Source organism: Dermacentor albipictus, chromosome 1 (assembly GCF_038994185.2).
Source record: "Dermacentor albipictus isolate Rhodes 1998 colony chromosome 1, USDA_Dalb.pri_finalv2, whole genome shotgun sequence".
Taxonomy (NCBI): Eukaryota; Metazoa; Arthropoda; class Arachnida; order Ixodida; family Ixodidae; genus Dermacentor; species Dermacentor albipictus.
Genome location: NC_091821.1, coordinates 59,545,318 through 59,561,655, shown reverse-complemented (window position 1 = coordinate 59,561,655; position 16,338 = coordinate 59,545,318). Strand labels below are relative to the sequence as shown.

The window sequence follows — 16,338 nt, the reverse complement described above, 5'->3', positions numbered from 1 at the left end:
CAATATATTGTGCTTTATGTTACATATGTCAGCAGTCAGGACCACTTCACTGCGTAATTCTGAGTGACTCGCAAGCCTCATTACTGTGCTTAAATGAAATCATTTTAAGAAAAGCACATTGACATACGAAATGTGGAAGACATACGCCATAGCGAAATATCTACAACAAGACATCATTTTCCAGTAAATTCCAAGTCACTGTGAAATCATAGGAAGTGTCACAGCTGATCACATGGCACGTCAAGAGAATGAAATATCGCTACTTGCTCTAGCGGCAAGTGATGCGCGATGTCTATTGAACAAAACATGTGGTAGATTGTCCAAGGAAACTTCGTTCACTAATGATGCGCAGAACTTTCAATTTTAAATACAGATCCTGAAATAGAATTCAATAATCCGTTTAAAATCGATCGATCTGTCGAAACAACAGTTCATAGCCTTCAGCTAGGCAATGTCTATACTAAAAGCTTCCTGTATAGTATAAGAAAAACTAACAGTGCTACATGCTCATGTGAAGGGGCTGAAGAAGACATAGAACACCATATTCTACACTGCAAAAATCATGATGCTCCCCGCAAGAACATTTCGAAAGTACTACATGGCTTGGATAGACGGCCACTTTCTTTAGGAAAAATATTAGGTCTATGGGCAACAGAAAAACTGCAAGCCATCGTTATGCGCGCCTTAGTACAACTTTTGGAGGAATCAAAAACATCACAAAAATACTAAGTCATACAATAGTTATTGCTCGCTTTGTTATTATTAACAGGCACCCTTAATTACATGTTCATTCTGTCTTCTTGTTCACGTAGCATGTGTATTTGTTGCATTTAGAGTGCGGCATTCAAGTGCCCAACACCTTCTGTGTGAACATCTTAGTTTTGTGAACATTTATGCTTTGTGAACGCATGTGTTGCGTGTGAACAGTTCGGTTTTGTGAGTATTTATGCTGTGTGAACCCTTCTGTTGCGCGAAGGCTTATTTATATTGCGGTACTGGGACTTAATATGTGAATGTTCGTACATGCGTTTATTAGTCCAGTTTGGCCATTGTTGACAACTTTCCGACAATACCTATCCTGTAAGAGAAGAGGAGTATAGCCGGCGCCACACAAAGGTGCCGACCTATTCTTAAATACATTTAATAAAAAAAAAAGAAGGCACTGATACGAAGAAATGAATATACTAGAAAGTTGGTTTTCTTTCCGAAATTTAACGTCTCTATTTTACTTCTAAAGTTTGCAGGTCGAGGTTGCTTCGCTTTGCGCTATTTACTGCGTCGCAACCGGCATGAGCGAGCCTGGGGCAACACTATCAACTGCACCCCTTTCCATGTTGCAGAAACCAACTTTCACCTAACCTGTTCACGGAACAAACAGCTCCGCCGCCAGTATATTGCCCGCTTACTTTTCCCACTATTTATCCTGTCTGCACCTGGCTGCAAGCGTCGACTATCCGGTAATGTGAGGCCAAGCACGTCTTTCTCGGGTCTATAGGCTTCCATGGGCTGTGAGCGCCGCACAAAAGAAAAAAAAAGGAATATAAGAAAGCAACTCGCCAAAGAATTTTCAGGAAAAACTCTTCAGGACAGAACCTCGAGCGCATCATCGTTACCTGATATACCATACTGTAGTCATTCGCAAAGAGTGAGCCTTTCCCCTGCTCCCTTCGCGGCTGAACACGTCTCGTTGAAGCGGTACTTAGTGGCAACACCTCTTCAAGTGAAGCGGCCCTAAGGCACGTCTCTCGTTACGGTGCGACCCATGGCCGTGCGAGAGACGGGAGAAAGTACCACGGTCTCTACGGAAAGCACGGGTATTTGTTCTCTTGCTGAGGAGAACGAGTGATGCACAACATACTGCGGGTCCAGAAAGAACCATGTTGCCCGTATGCCCATTCGACCATGAAGCGATAGATAAAATTACTGGGAAGTAAAGGTTTTGATCAGCCGTTAACCTTCTGCCCTGGCCGAGCATAAACCCGTTTATAATCGCCAACATTCGGCCTTGGAAGGGTTTTTGGCATTTCGTCTTTTTCAAGGGGAAGGAATTCTCGTACAGCAGGAATATAGTATAAAGTAATATTGGCGGACAATTACGTCGGAGAAGCGTTTGGCTGTGTATGCGTTTTCCTTGCTTTCGAATATTCTGAATTGTTTCGTTTTAGCATTGCTGCAATTCCTTGAAATGTGGAACCCTGCTTACACTTCTGACTTTTCTTTTTGCTTAAGGTCCCCTTATTTCTCACTCCTCTCTCGGAGTTAATAATTTGACGGTTGTTTACTGAATGTAAATATTCGCGAAGCAAGAGGCATCCGGCGCAATGTGTGAAAACTGCAAGCGCTCGCGTAATTAATGCTGCTTTCGCTTTTGACGAAAAGGACAAGCTTCTTTGCATATATGAACAAAATAAGAAAATGTGTAATACCACTTCGTAATTTGATATGTTTGCTTACGCGAAGCAACGTATTTTTGCACAATAGAACAATTTCACCTTCGCCAAAGCACTGCGATCCTTTTATAGAGCAGCAACAACCTCGAAAATTCGGTGCCCGTCCACTCTGTGAAGAAGGATGACCAGCGAAGCGGTGTATGTGGGCCCCGTAAAGGCGAGCTGCACCTCCGCCGCGGGTCGGCGCGGCATTGCACTATGTTCGGAATCGGCCCACGTATATAGGGATGCTTAACGCCTGCTTCACCTCCGCTGCGGGTCGGGCCGGCATTGCACTATATTCGGGATCGGCCCACGTATGAAAAATTGTTGGTCTTTGTCCACGGAGACGAGATCCGCCAGAACCTAGCCATGAACAACTTCGCTGTAAAAATCATACCTTGCTGGTGAAGCAGCGCACTGACACGGGCACAGTGAAGACACACAAAGACGACGACATCTTTTCTTGTGTGTCTTCACTGTGTCCGTGTCAGTGCGCTGCTTCACCAGCAAGGTATGATGATTACTCACCAACTATAGCCAAACTTTCCACTTTACTGAACTTCGCTATGAAAGCTGCTCGTATCTACGCTTCCGTCCCACCTGGTTGATTACTTGCATTCAATGCACACTAAGCAACAATATGAGCGTCGTCGTATTGGAGGCCTGTGGAAATTTTTTTTGCCACATTTTATTCTATAACGGAACCTGAATCGAAATATATACGCGTGCTATAACCATTAAGTCACTGTGTGCGCCATGTTTCGCCGACGTTCCATATTGTGTCTCACTTTCGGGAGTCCTTTACTATGTACCTGTTGCAATTTCTGTTGACACATTCGATTGCGGTATTCAAACTGAGTCATTTCAACTTCCACTTATCCACCCGGGGGCAACTGTTGCGCTCGAAAAGATTTTATCCAGAATTCTACCTCGAGTAGCAACAACTTGATTTGGGGGAATTGGTTTAACTTGAAGGTCTATCGAAGCAGCACTATGGGACTGGGACAACAACACACGCAACAGCGCTCGTCCAGCGCTACTGCTGTTGTGTGTTTTATGGTATCTTCAACTGGTTGCCTCTATCCCCTGAAGCAGAACAGGGCAGATCAGACCTTCCTCGAACTCAGAGGTAGAGGACAAGCGCGCAAGCCGAACGTGTGACTCACTCTCGCAGGAGGAAATGGAAGATACGAAACCACGTGGCTACTGCCAACGTCCGATGTTTCGCCTATCGAAACCTCCCGGCGCTGCCGCGAAAACCGGCGGACGCGCCGCTGGGAGGAGCGTTCGTTGAGGTGCCAGCATGCAGTGGCCTAGGTTGCCTAGGTCGCGATGGAACGTCGCCAACAGGGGCGACGCTGTGTTGTGGTGAGATCCCTGGAACCGCTCTCAATCTCGACAACTGCTCCGACGACAGGGCTCGGAGCGCCTCAGAGCGCTCTAAGGTGGAGGAGAGCGATCGAAAAAAGAAACAGCCGAACACAAGGCGTGCACCCTTTTTCAACCAGCCCAAGACAAAGCCGCTCGCGGGAACGCTCTAGAGCGCTCCGAAACGGCCAGCCGAAAATGCCGTTAGTCGTCGCGCTGCTTCAATAAATCTGCCTCTAGAAAAGTGAGCACGTCATGAAATCCCTCAGGAACAGCCATGTTCCGCGTAATATTCGTAGAACAAACAAGCAACTTGGCAGGCGACTCTAGTGGCTTGCAAACACTATTTCCCCCTACAGGTTCAAAATATCCCGGGGTGCCATTACCGCGGCTGTGCATATATGAGCACTTGTTCTTACTCTCCACGCATTAGACTGCGTGCGCATTCACTTACTTGAACTCAGTAGCCTTGTTGTGCTTATTTCTGCCGTGTGTATAAATCGTGGCCTACTATACGTGTCGACTTTATACACGTGTACAGGAGGGGTGTCAAGAACGCCAGTTGCTTTGCGGCAACGCATTTAAACAGGGACATCCTTCAATACCACGTCCCCTCTTCATGCCCACATATCATCGAATGTTTACATCGCTGTTACGCAGCGTATACCAACTCAATCTTAAGTGCACGTAACTCATTTTAGCGGAACATTTTAGCCATTCTGCAAAAGTGAACAAAAAAGAACTATTGGAAAAATATGTCCGTACCATACGCTGACGTTTACCGGGGAACAAACCAGAATGGCCAGCTCCTAACGCTCAGCGTTATCGCTCCAGTCACCGTCACATTACGTGTCACATGACCTGGGTCTGTGACACGTGACACAGCGCATCAAAGCGTTACGTACTATGAGGCAAGAATGCGAGAAACCGGCAGACCTTCAGCTGGCAAGAAAAAAATGCACGAGATCAGGGCCTAACGGTGAGAGCGACCGGCTTTTGTGCTCGACGTCACAGTTACAGGAACGTACCAGCCGCAAAGTGCCTGCGATGAGCCAAAGAATACTTCGCAATAAGCACCACCTGTGTCATGTGGCACGAATCTACTCCTTGATCAGCATTACTCGAAAAGGCAGACATTATTTCCACAACATATCAAAATGCATGATTTCACAGAATTTTACCAACAAACCTTTGAAGTAATCACTTTATGGCATATATTGTAATTTACTAATTGAAGCCAATAAGCGTTTTCGATACGCATCCACTTAGAGTTTTAAAACGAGCACCTGTTTTCACATAAGCGCCGTCAAACTCGCAGTAAAGAAGATGCGCTGTTGTTCCACTTACCTTTTCTTACCTACCACAAAAATAGCTTGCACCCCAGTGTATTTCATCACACATTTTGGGAACGCATATAAAGAAATTCGTGTAGCCCTCGTAATTCGTTCCGAGTAGACATGCCTTGCATACGCACCGGCTACAATTCGTAAATTGCAATATGCGCCGTAAAAGCAATTAGTTTGTAAGTTAATTCGCGAAAATCTGGTGATTCGTCCATTATGCGTTTCGATTGCTTCTGCATATATTGTCCGCCTCTTATCTGATTAATCCAGCTCAAGGAGTAAATTAGTGACGCATAAAAATGATGATATTTAAATATTCGGTCAGCTCTAAAAAGAATTAAAAGAAAGAAAAAAACTCTTTAAAGAGACATTCTGCGAATAGACATGCTTGGTAGGAGCAAAGTCAACACAGGCAGCCATAAACGGCAAGAATCACCAAAACCATACGCATAGCAAGCTCTTGCGAAAGAGAAAGAAAGAAAGAAAGAAAGAAAGAAAGAAAGAAAGAAAGAAAGAAAGAAAGAAAGAAAGAAAGAAAGGAAGAAGGTACTATCTTTAGTCACAGGCACATACACACCATGACCTGATTTCAATATGTTTTCCTAGCACATCCGTTGCGCAAAGCCGCTATTTCACCGAGTGCCGCCGGGAGTTCATTTTAGACCGTTAGAAAGCGTTAAGGAAAGAGGAACGGGAAGTGGGCTCACAATCTCTACCCTGTCTCATCTTTTATGGTTTTCAATATATCTATTTAATGCTTTCGGTTCTTAATTTTCTCATTCAAAGATTTTCGTCAGCATAAGCACTCGCGCAAGGGTTTTCTTTTTTACGTACAGTAGTCGCGATCAAGATGTACGATATATGGCAGCGATATTTCACGACCTCGGAGAGTATAGGATGAAATTGAAGGTGCACTATAACGGTGGCACAAGTGCACAGCACCGATTTCCATTCCGTGCTTGATATCGCAGCTGACTTTCCCTATTAAGGAAGCTAAGCCAATTTTGTGACTTAGGGATGCGGCACGCGAAGACGGCAGCGGTCGGAGCTGATTTAACCTTATTGGCCACCGGAACAGTGCATGCCAAAAAACGAGCAAGGCCTCCGGTGACGTTTGAATTGCGCATGTACATATGCTCACAAATGGCCTTAATCAACCTTTAGTAGTGTGGAGCGGATTTACACGAATGTAGACCACGTGTCCTTTGGCCTCAATAAGTAACTTCGTAACTTCGTCTGGCTGACTTGTGGTCGTGCAAGTGCAGTTTTTTTTTCTTAACGAAGCAAAACTCGCCCACATCATATTTCATTAGCGACACTCGAGAGAAAAGCTTTCAGTAAAGAAGCTTGTGAAGAGTCAAATTAAAGAATAAGAAATGTTTCTAATATGAGCAATTATCTGCGCATTTCTCTTTCTTTCTCTGATAGCTGCTAAGAAAAGAAGATGCTCAATTCAGTTATTTGAGGGCCGTACACAGCGACGTAAAATTGGCAGCGCCAGCTGCTCGCAATTATTCCTTTGCCCGACAGAACTTCAAAGGAGCAAGCGTGATGGGTAGCGTCAGCGGCTGCTCTAAAGGTTTAGACTGTTTACTGAAGTCGCGAAGAGTTAAAGCAAAACCAAATTGACGCATTAACAGCGCATGATACCCCATCGAACCCTCGCAATTGAGATAGACAATGAGGAAGATGGGTTCCATTGTACACCACATCAGCCATAAACGACATAAAAAAACAAAAGCTTGGGTTAAATGCCAAGAGTAACGACAACTCCGGACCCTTCAACAAACTCTGATTTGGACCAGTTCGCATACATGATCTTTATTAACCATATTTAAGGATAGCTTGGTACCTATATGCGGCACCGGCTAGTTTTCTATCGCATCATAGTTGTGCTCATAATCGCCCTAACAGAAACAACAATTACAAGAAAAGAAGAACGACGGTGACGTCATTTGTAAAGTTGGCGTTCACAATATATATATATATATATATATATATATATATATATATATATATATATATATATATATATATATATATATATATATATATATATATATATATATATGTGTGTGTGTGTGTGTGTGTGTGTGTGTGTGTGTGAACTTAGTCTACAATATGCCATAACGTATCCAACTAACGCTTTGCGCATGATAACCAGTGAATATATTGCTAGTGTTCACCGAATAATGCAGCGAGTTGTTCTTGCGCATTTTTCGATTGTGCGGCGCGCTATAGCTACGGCCGCTCATCGTTGATTTCTAGATAATAACAACATAAACAAAATATCTGACAATCTCGGCTCCACCTCCATGATAGAGAAGGCTGTTCGATGCACAAAGAACCGCCGTTCCCAGCGCCCTATGGGAAGTCGGTCAGCTGTCGGTATATCTGTGAATACTACACGAAAACAGATGTCGATGCATGCGATCGGTGCATTCCAATGGGGGAGTGCGAATAGCCCGGCCTTTGAGAAAAGGAAGTGACCATGTGCTATAGCAGGTGCTCTGAATTTCGGCAAAGGAGAATGCTTTGAAATGCACATGTCGGCGGGGGGGTTGCTCCGAAGGTAGTGTAAGTCTACGGAACATTCAAAGGACGAAATTCCGAAAATACAACGGGGATAGCGAAGGAAAACCGACCGACACTGTGCTCGCGCTCGTCGTTTTACTTGGCCATTGCGAAACCTTCTGCCCGTTTCACTTTTCCGAATTTTCTTTTCACCTTGATGCAAAGCGATGGAGAGGAGGGAGAAAAACATGACGTGTGCGTGATAAAACAAAAACAGCTGCGCCCATATCCAGGCGTTAAATAAAGCTCATAGTAAAATGCATCGCTGTTGAAGAATAAACAAACATTGTTCAGAGAGATTGGTCTGATGGACAAGTGGTGAAACACTCGCCTGTATAGCTACAACTCACCACCACCACCCCCCACAACAACAAGAAAAATTGGCAATTAAGAAGTACAAGTCTCCTCGCCAAGGAAGTTGCTTAATGACGGCAGAATCCTAGCCGTAACAAAGCTGCTAACAGGGGCAGTACATGATCTAAGGCCAAGTAGATCAAGGCGACAAAGCGCTTCTCGTAACAATGCAAGATGGAGCAGACGCACTTTATCAGACTTTCACTCAGGCGCGGCTTCATCCGCCTGTTCTCATTAGGTGGCCGCGTATTCGCGGCGTTATATGGGCACTTTCACGGACATGCTCGGCTGCGCGCAGGAACCGATAGCATCGCGTCTGCAGCAGCTGTTTAGGTGTTCGGCTGTGCTGTTGTGTTTGCGGTCCGCCGGCTTGTTGGGTTGGGAACCTAATGATGACGCCACGCTGTTGACGACGTTAGTGGGCACTCGAGCATTCCGACTTCGAGTGCTCGAGTCCTTGGCTTCGAGACCAAGGACGTGTCCGGTTGGCTACCCTACACATGGAGAAGGGGGGAAAGATAAATGATAAAAAGGAAAAAAGGAGAGGCAGAAAGGAGTTATAAGGGAAAGGCAGGGAGCTTAACAAGGCTGAGCCCGGTAGACTACCCTGCCCTGGGGAAGGGGGAAAGGGGATCGAAAGAGGTGAATGAAGAAAGGAGTTCACAGTGTCCACTGTTACACACACAAGCGTTTATCGGTGAGCCATTCACAGGCGGTCATACACGCTGGTGCGTTTCAAGAAAGGCACCAGCGTCGTTGTGGCTTTGCACATAGCAGACGCACGAGGCCACGGGCCCAAAATCTCTGTGAAAGGACGGTCGTCTAAGTGCCCCTAGCTCTCCGAAGATGAGGGCATGCCTCTCATCTTCTTATGTGGGGCAGTTACATAAGAGACGTTAGGCCGTTTCTTCGACACCCCATGTGCTACAATTGGGACTGTCCGCCATTCCAGTTAAGAATGAGTAGGCGTTTGTGAAACTCCTACTCGCAGGCGACGATGTAGCGTTTCGCGCAGCGGAATATTCACTGACTGCAGGCACGAACGTTCGTGCAGTCCAGCCACCTTCAAGAAGCGCAATAGGACTTGTGTGGCCTTGTGCATGCAAGAGGTCCAAGGTCCCAGGACATATTCTTCCCCTCTCGCTCTGTCATTCAAACGGCTGAGTCTAGCTCGCAGAGCAAATCGCTGAACGTCGAAGGATGGGCACACAGACTGCTATGTTGTCCTGTCGCCCGCGCAAACTTTGCACGCGGCACTGTTGGTCATTCCAGATTAGGAATTGAATGAATGTTCATTCTTAAATGGGACGCCCATGCACATGCGACACAATAAAGTTAGGGCGCTTTCAGCCGTATACTGTCGTTTTGCTTCAACACATGCCGAAACGTCTATTCCGAATGATAGAAAAAGGCTGTCGACAAAGCTACTTAGATGCTGTAGCTGTTAAGGGTACTTCAGTCAATTTTCGTGGTGCCTGTGGCGGTTTACTTCATAGTGTTTCTCCTCATCATGTCACCATATCGCGGAAGAAGTAGCCGGAGAAGAAAACTACATTATCCCACTCAAGGTTCGAGACCGCAATCTGTAAACCATCGGGCCTTCATTGAAGTTGTCGTCGTCGTTGCCGTGGTGTCATCAGATTTACAGTCATCGTCTTCATGCAGTAGTAGTTGCCGGCTGTCATTGTCTTCGTTGGCATCGTGCCTTAGTCGCTATCGGCGCTGTGCCGCTATCTTCCCCGCTCAGTGGCGCTTCGTATTCCTCCTCTAAACATATACTTTTATACTTAACATATGCTTTTAATATACCCATAAACATTTTTAAGGCGAAAGCCTTATATCTTCATGTTTCAAGGTCGCGTTGTGACGTACAGAAAATATCACGTGACCCAAGAAAGGCCAGAAGCATAAAGCATGTCCAGCCGTGTAAAGAGATGATTAATGAAAAGGAAAGTTAATTAATTATTGATTGGTGATTGGATTAAGGTGCATCAAGATGGATTAGGGGGGATTAAGGATAATTGCGGTGCATTAATGGGGAAAACGGTGGATTAGGCTCAATTATGGTGGACTATGGTGGATTAGGGTGAATTTAGGCGGATTAAGATTAATTACAGTAGACTTTACAAGGCTTTCGCCTTCGCGTCTCTTAGGCGATAGCTAAGGACACCTAAGAATTTCTTATTTTTTTAATTAAAAAACGTCTCTCTCTCTTTCTCTCTCTCTTGATATCTTGATATATTATCTTCTGTATGGCTAGATCATTGTCTATCGCCGTGGAATGTACAGCATGGGCTGCTGCCCCTTTCCCCATCCTCACAAAGAAACCGAACGTTAATCCTTTGTGCAGAGAGCAGTGGTTGGCAGTGGTACACAGCGGTGCGCAGTGGTGCACACGTGGCCTGCCATGAAATAAACTGTATTTGGCAGTTTCTATATACAGATGCTTAAGTACAGTGTCTAAGAAGCATGGTGGTTTGTCGTGAAGTATTGGCGAACACCATTACACGTTAGACTTAAAGGAAGTGAAAAATAGCCGATATCCTGGCACGTGAATTAGTGCAACCAGTATCTCCAATAACGAGAGCTTTAATGAAACGGCAGCTCACAAAATAGAGGGCGCGTTCCTGTTCTCGGTCATCATGCGCGTCACCGCGCGAACTGCCTGCATGCAGTCAAAAGACAAAGTTGAAGCCACCCTCCCGCGCAGGGTTCTAATCGTATGCGCTTAGTCATCTGTGTGAGCATGGTAGGGAGAACGCTCCGTTCCGCTCTCCGTATACCTTATGAAATGGTACACGTGGAGCACATGTTATCAACTAGAAGTTGTCACACAGCAGTGATCGTTCCAATTTAGCTCTAATGGATCACCCTAGACTTTCAGGCGCTCGATCTCATGCGCAAACGAGATCACCGATCTCAGGCGCATACGGGGCGTACTCCCCTGCAGCGCCTGTGTGCTGCCGCAGGCCTGCGTGCTGCTGCCATGTCCTACCACGTCACAAAGTGAAGCCTGCAGGAGGAGCGTTTCGGTCACCGGCTCAACCGGCTGCGACTGAACTGTGAACGTCGTGCTCAGTTTAATTAAATTCTGGTGCTTCACATGCCAACACCAGGATCTGATTATGAGGCACGCCGTTTAGTTGGAGACTCCGGATTTATTTTAACCACCTGGGGTTCTTTAACGTGCCCTTAAACCGAAGTATACGAGCGCTTTCGCATTTCGCCCCCATCTAAATGTGGTCGCTGCCTCTAGGATCGAACTAGCGACCTTCAGCTCAACGATGCAATGCCGTAACCATTGGGCTGCCGCGGTGGGTCGTTGTACTAAAGCTATCTGCTTCTGCTTGATCTCTTGTTTGAGAATTTTGCTGTCAAGTGTGCCGTCACTGTTGCCGATCTGTCAGTTGTATATAGAGTCCTCCTGCGCCTGGTATCCATGGTAATTATTTATTTCTACTACAAACGTACCTTAAAAGAAAGAAAGAAAAAGCAGGTGCCCGACTGTACAAGTTAACAAATACAGCTATACAGTTCATCATTCTTCCGTCTTACCGGCTGTGTACCACAAGCTGGCTTTCTGAGTTCCCTTATGATTCATGTTTATCTCAATGACATTGTCAATTTATATACAACAAAAAATGCGTCTTATATGCAGATGATTCACCAATATTTATTTATGATATTAACTTTCATTACTTATTATCGAAACCTAATGAGGTACTTTTCAAAATTCGCTCGTAATTAAAAACGAATAGACTTAACATAAATACAAATTAAACTACACCCTAAGAAGTGTTTACACCCTTTGGAGTGCTCCTTCTGCCACACAACAATAATCGTCACCTGCCTTGATGCGTTTCCTTTCTTTAACGCTGCGAGCCCGGTACTTTCCAGTAACGAACAGCATGCGCGTTATCAGCATGATAGCATTTCCGACAGGAAAGTAGCGGGTGCGGCGTTTTCAAGAAAGGAAACGCAGTAAGGCAGATGACGATTATTGTTGTGTGGCAGAAGCGGCACGCCAAAGGGTGTAAACTGTTCTTAGAATGTAAAGTTATTATATTCCCTGCTAAAAAAAATTGCAGGCTCAATAGTAGCTGACGTCTACGTAATACGAAGCATTCCTAATCTGTAGAGAACGGTTGTATTAATAGTGCAATTGTTGTGTAGCGAACGTATCCAGTGGTCCCAGTGCAAATACCCAGTGTCATATGCTCAGTCGCTCACGTGGCAGATAATTTTGGACTTCACTATCACTGGGATCAGCCTGCCAAAATGGCGAAATCAGCCACCTTTTTGTTCGCCCGCCCACGCACATAAAGGTGGCTGCACACGGAAAAGAATGCTTCGCATTAAAATGAAGGACCCACCATCCATTTGTTCTTGATTCACAGCCGATATAGGTATTGCTGATAGGCATGAAATACTTGAAGTTTAGGTTTTGTCGAAGCTAAGTTGCGATGTCCCCGTTAATTACCTCTGTAAAAAAGTCTCATCAGTAACAGGAGTTGTGTGCCGCTGCCGTAATCTGCGTCCCATTAGGGTCAAGCTTCAAGTATACTGCTATGTATTGTATAAATCTCATCCAAACTATTGCACCTTAATATAAGGTCACAACAACAAAACCCAACATACCTAAGGAAAATTCTTGTTCTACAAAAGTAGACAACCCGGTACATTAGAAATCTTTAATGTTTAGGAATGTGTAAAGCGTTTGAAGACCTTAATATAACGCGCATTGACAACGTTTACCCATTTAGTTTGTTATATACACTCTACTTTTCCAAAAAGAAAGTCTCGAACTTTACTCCAACCTTATCTACAGTATTATTACGCTATTACTACAACAAATATAAAAAATACCTTTGTACCCCTGTTCTAAAAGGTTAGTCCAGCGGGAGTCTTACTTTCGAAGAACTTTTCCCGTATAATTCTATGAATATTTTATGATCTGCCCCACCAAATGGCTGATCCTGCAAATAACACGAGGACGTCGCTCGCTTCAATCGATGATAAAGGGCAAAATAAGAATTGTGCAGATCCCACGTACTGTGGACATCGATGTTATGCGAAGTAGTTTGTAGGTACCTGGCTACCAAAATTCTTTGGGTTTATTATTATTATTATTATTATTATTATTATTATTATTATTATTATTATTATTATTATTATTATTATGTTTTGAAAACATATATACACTACACATGAAAAGGAAAGTGAGGAGCAGGCTGGCAACTGCCACCGGAAGGGGCAGAACACCCCAGCGTCGGAAACTCCGCCGCTTCCGTGGCAGAGATAATTGGCGCCATGCATCGGGAGGGCGGGAAAGCAGCTCCGCTTCCCTTGCACAGCCTCTTAGATCGGCACGCGCGCGGCGTGCTCCGATCCAGGAGGCTGTGCCCTTAGCCCCTCCTCTAAACCTTAGCCCGCTCCATGAAGTTTCATGTTTCGTTATCTGCTGGTTACCGGGAAGCGTGCGCTGCTGTGCGTTGACTGGCATGGGCAGTTTCGTCAGTTTCGTGGTCCTAGATAGCTGTGTGCTTGTGCTCCGCGATGTTTCACCCGTTTTACGACTCGCACCGCTCGCGCATCGTGCAGTGGTGCACGAATACCTCAAAAACAAGCCCTGCAAGATTCTTCCGGGTGCCTAGAGACAACAGGTGACCGCGCAGACCCAAGGACATAAGTATACGCATGTACACGAACACGGACTCGGGGATGTGTGTGCTCCATGAGTCTCCGGACCTCGTTGCGCCTTGATTGTGCTACACGTCACTCATATTGGTAGAGAAAGCTGACAAATAGATGTTCCTCCTCATTGTCACCTGTTCCCTGACTTGTTTTTCTATGCCATGTCTCATTCTGCAAATTCACTAACTCGCCCACATTTCCATTCCGCCCTCAGTGCTGTTTGTCACCGTTCTGCAAACGTACTAATAGCCGAAACGTTACCGTTCGTGTTTATGTATTATCTCAGTAATTGGCGATGTGAAAACCGCGCGAACTACCTTCATGTGTAGGCATACACAAACGAGTGCCCAGTAGGTATCTGCCCTCTGCTCCGCCACCGTTACTAAATTTGTGGCCAAGTGCAAAACAATGTGATAATGTGTATCTCACTTTTTAGTGCAAAGTTATTTTTGTTCTGCCATGTCTTTTTCATTTTGTTCAGTAGTAATGAACATGTCACGCATTTCGTACTTTTGTGCAGATTTATAAGTAAGTTCGTGTGTTTTTTCTTGGTATGGCTGTCAATAAAAATTCTAGCATTTTATTCTATTTTTTAGGTACTTTGCAAGTCATTGTTTTTCAAATTACCAGTGAATTTTGCCTTTTTTTAGTTTTCGTGACTCTGTCATACACGTCGTCCAGTTTTGTGCAATATCTCCGTGAGTATATCAGAAACTCTCGGTGCGCGCATATCAGGCGCTCTTCTACACTTCGGTCTTAAGGGCATTATATAAAAATCTGTTATATGTATGTACATGAAAAGGCCTTCGCGGTTTATCGAGTTTTAGTTCATTTCTTTTTTTTTTTCACTGTCTGTCAACTTTTCCGTTGTTTAGTAGTAATGTACACGTCATGCCTTTTTTTCACTTTTGTTTATTTTCTGAGCGTGTATCATATCAAGTTATCCAAAATATTTGTTTTCCGAAACGGAAGTCAATAAAACGAGGCCATAGGTCAGTTGTGTTGGAAGTGGAATATATATACGTTCTGGCATAGGCTGGCATACTCAAAGTATGGACAAGATTGCGCGCGTGCCAACGCATAATGAACCCACGGCGAACCACTCGCCAGTTCACAAACAATGCCTGGGGTAGCGCACCCGCGCGATAAAAGAAAATGAAAAAATATGCGCCCCGGACAGGCAAAGATAAAGCAAAAGTAAAGGCGCGCGGGGCATGGGGAAGGGTGGAGAGGGAGCGGAGCGGTTCGGCATACCCATACAAAAATGCTTCCTTACTTTCTTTAGAACTTTTATCAACATCCTATCAACTTTAGTAACATCCTATTGACTTTTACTTTTTAGTAACGTTTGTCAAAAGAAAGTTGGTTACTTCTTTTCTAACTTCAGTATGTAAAAAGAAAGTTACTAGAAAGTTAAGACACACTATTTTAACTTTTTAAAAACACGATTCAATAGGAAGGTAATAAAAATAATTATGTTCTTAAAGTACATAACCCAAGTTACAAAACATGCATGAATATTATTCAATAAGGTTATAATTATTCAGTGAACATAGCTGGTGCAAGACAGTGTTGTTTCATGGAGAGGTGTAACTTTCCACAATTTGCAATCAACTTTCTAGTAACACTGGTTACTACAAAGTTGTTAAAAATGATTTAGTGAAAAATGAACATATAACAGCATCTGAACTATAAATGAATATGCAAAGACTGGCTGCATTAAAAAAAAATGTTTTTTTTGCACAGTAACTGTTTTCCTAATTTTTAATCAACTTCCTAGTAACAGATGATAGCAGAATGTTCATAGAAAAAAAATGCTTCTAATACCGGACGCTAAGAGAAAATATGGTCTCACCAATTCAAGATGTGGGCACGTATTCTCGAAAACACGACAGCTAGTGCCATGGGAAGCGTGTATATGAGCGGTGATCATGAATTTGTGCTCAGTAGGTGTCAAAGAAGCCCGTAGGCCATGCACCATCGCACTAGACGGCGCGCTGATCGGCTCGTGTTCGCCAACTAAAGCGGGAGACACACGGTCCGATTTGGTGTCCGATCCGGCGTCTGACGCGCCGAAACTGCAGCCCGAATCGAGGTGTTTTGCCGTGCCGAAGCGCCGGATCGGACGTCCGGCGTGCGGCAAACCGGGCAGATTTTCATCGTTCGACGTGTCCGACAACTGCACCGTCGTCTGGCCGCAGCCATTGGCAGCGCGGCTGGCATGTGACGTTCTCTGACGTTCCCTCCACGGAGGCGGTGCTGGCTTTCCGGTTTCTCGCAGTTATTCTTTTTCCTTGCCTGCTGCAGTTTGTTTCTGACATGAAATAGTTACCAGTTCAGTAAAATTATCTCGAACGTGTGCCTGTTACGCAAACCAGCGCCTTGTACACTAGCGCTAAGCTACTGGTGAGATCGGGAGCCGCGACGCGAGGGCATTTCGCGAGCAGACATCACACACCGACCGTCTGAGCGAGGCCGCTCGCTTCGCTTGCACGTTTGCCCTTCGCAACGACTGCGTCGAGTAAACCAATTGTATTTAATTACGGCCGACCTAAGTGTACAGTGTTCATTGT

General features: G+C 44.8%; 1 protein-coding gene across 1 annotated transcript in view; it reads right to left on the bottom strand.

Moving 5' to 3' along the window:
- The window catches only part of LOC135918354 (RYamide receptor-like), a 262,805-nt gene that overhangs the window by 216,264 nt on the left and 30,203 nt on the right, over positions 1 to 16,338 (bottom strand). The gene's annotated exons all lie outside the window — the stretch shown is intronic.